This window comes from Drosophila suzukii, chromosome X, assembly GCF_043229965.1.
Source record: "Drosophila suzukii chromosome X, CBGP_Dsuzu_IsoJpt1.0, whole genome shotgun sequence".
Lineage (NCBI taxonomy): Eukaryota > Metazoa > Arthropoda > Insecta > Diptera > Drosophilidae > Drosophila > Drosophila suzukii.
In genome coordinates, this window is record NC_092084.1 from 30,104,725 (window position 1) to 30,107,736 (window position 3,012).

At 32.7% G+C, this 3,012-nt stretch overlaps 1 long non-coding RNA gene across 1 annotated transcript; it reads left to right on the forward strand.

Annotated features, from left to right (window-relative positions):
• The first annotated feature begins 923 nt into the window (after nucleotides 1–923).
• LOC118878192 (uncharacterized) lies at nucleotides 924–3,012 on the forward strand. Its single transcript, XR_005014733.3, has 3 exons — nucleotides 924–1,050; nucleotides 2,430–2,589; nucleotides 2,717–3,012. It is a non-coding gene; the product is annotated as an uncharacterized lncRNA (long non-coding RNA).

Below are 3,012 nucleotides of genomic sequence, written 5' to 3' on the forward strand. Positions count from 1 at the left end.
TTCAATTCAAAGTGATTTTTATTTAAAAACAAGTTAGTCACATTCAAATCCAATGTGGCCATCTTGGTTTTAACTATTATAAAAAGTAGTTCAATTCATAGTATATTTGATGGTTTTTTATATTTCGAGTAAATACTTTTTCCATTTGTTCGGAATATGAACTCTTTTATTTTTGAATATAGAACGTTTTCAAAATTTGTATTTGACCAAATAATTGTAAATTATAAATCAAATTACATATCTATGTATATGTATTAAGTTTGTGACCCATATACACAACATAATTTAAATTATTAGTAATTTGCAAAAGAAAAACAGCTTTAATATTTAAAGAAAATGGTTTTAGTTACGGCTGCCCAACCACCGGCAGCCTCTTTCTATTTCCATGACAAATATCATAAGATTTGGCTTTGTAATTAACTATTAAAAGTACAAAAACATGCTTAGCCAAAGAAAAAATGTGCGGGCATTGTAAACGCTGGGCCGTAACCAAAAACTAAAACCAACGGCACAATGTGCATACTTACATACATATGTACATTCAGACAAATTAGAGACAAATATGAACAAGCAAAACGGCAAACGCAAGCGCGTCTTCTTCTTCCATTCGCATTTGTACATTGGCGGTCAAGAAAATATGTATGTATGTGCATAAGAACATAAATATTTGTTGTGTACCGATGTTTTGACAATAAGATATGTTCTTATAATATATAAATATAATAAAATAAAATAAATATTACTAAATTGACATATACAAGTTATTAAACTTAAGGACTTATTTGTACATATTTTCTTTTTTTCTTCCCCATTACTTTGACCTCTATTGTAAAGTAACGGCACGCGACAGATTTTGTCCTTCCTTTTTGCACACATGCATATGTATGTATGTACATATATACGAAATAGTTTGACACTCCGCTTTGTAGCGAATCCCGCGATCATTTCGAAGCAAGCGGTTCTCCTGATCGGATGTAAAAGTGATTAATAGAGCTCGATAAACAAGTGTTTATTTAAGTGTTATAAAAAAGTGAAAAGAACAGAAAAAAGGTGAGTCAAAAAAAAATACAATATTTACTTAATATTAAGGCATGTGCATGTCCACGTTATTTTTGTCGCATTTTTCCTTTTTGTGGTTCTTCTTTGTTGTGCGCGTTATTATTTCGTGAAAATTTAGATAATACATTTAACGAAATAAGCAAAGCTCAAAAGAAAATTACATTTAAAAACAAGGAAGAACGCTATAGTCGAGTACCTCGACTATCAGATACCCGTTACTCAGCTAAATAGGGATATGCAAGTAGCAAAGCGAGATTAAAATGCGCCACCTACCGGCGGTATACAGATTTAAGCGTTATGGGCGTTAGAGTGGGCGTGGCAAATTTTTTTTTGGACCAATCGATAGGTATTGACAAGACCAATACATTTCAGTTAAATTTGTTTATCTAGCATGAAAATTGTGGGCGTCACAGGTTTTCGCGGTTTGTGGGCGGTAAAGTGGGCCTGGAAAACTTTTTTTTGGACCAATCGATAGGTATTGATGAGAACAATACATTTCAGTTAAAATTTTTTATCTAGCATGAAAATTGTGGGCGACACAGGTTTTCGCGGTTTGTGGGCGTTAAAGTGGGCGTGGCAAACTTTTTTTTGGGTCAATCGATAGGTATTGATGAGAACAATACATTTCAGTTAAAATTTTCTATCTAGCATCAAAACTGTATGAGCCACAGTTTTGGACGGTTTGTGGGCGTTAGAGTGGGCGTGGCACTCTACTGAAACAAACTTGCGCTGCGCAGGAATCTCAGGAATCTGCGTGCCTAATCCCAGTATTGTAACTCTCATAGTTTCCGAGATCTCAGCGTTCATACGGACAGACGGACAGACGGACAGACGGACATGGCTAGATCGACTCGGCTAGTGATCCTGATCAAGAATATATATACTTTATGGGGTCGGAAACGCTTCCTTCTGCCTGTTACATACTTTCCGACGAATCTAGTATACCCTTTTACTCTACGAGTAACGGGTATAACAATAAAATATATACAATTGGGTAATAAATATGAGGTGGATAAAAAATATGCGAAAGAAATGAAGAATATGAAAGGAAATTAAGTGAAAAGTCGCGCAAACTATGTACATAGATAAAAGGAGTGGAATGCACGAGAAGGAAAACACAAAAAGGCGCAAAAAGACGCTTTGCTGCCGTTGCATTCGGCTCTGTGGCGTCGCAGTCGTTTCACCTATTTCTTAATAATATTTTTTTGCTCTTTCACGTGATTTTTCTCTAAATCTAACTAATTTTAAAATTAAAAAAAAAAAATAAAAATGAAATAAATTTAAACAATATTTTGGTCTTATTTAAATCCCTTTATATAAAAAAACCTACTCGAAACTTATTATAAAACTACTTAACTTTTTCTTTATAGATACAAATTTATTTCAACATATTGTACCCTGAGAAAGAAGCAATTTTATCTAGTAAATGGGACACATTTAAGGAAAAGGTTTTTTGCTTTTACGAAGAGCAAATACAAAACAAAGAGCGACTTAAACTATTAAAGACAGCTCAAAAAACTTTATCAATCGGTAATATATAATTTTTATAAATTTAAACTTAAATTTTTGCGGGTTTAATTTTATCTTCCTATAATAAGCTTGACTTTTTATAAATTATGCCATTACCAAAAATCTAATAACATATTCTTATTCACAGATTCCAAGGACTACAATTACTCTGTATTGTCTGTACTGTCAGCCGTCATTAAGGGAACCAACAAGCGAAAGAATTTCTCACTACTGGACTCGCAGGAAAGTACGAATGTTGCAAACTTTACTAGCTGCCCTATGCATATGTATTATATAAATTCTAAGAGTTACGTTAAGTACAAATGTATTTAAAACAAAAATAATGATAACGTGTTAGCATGGTAAAAAAAAAGAATGTAAGCAGAAAAATTGTTTGGATGATATGTTTAAGTTTATTTTCAATAAAAACACATTGCATACTTA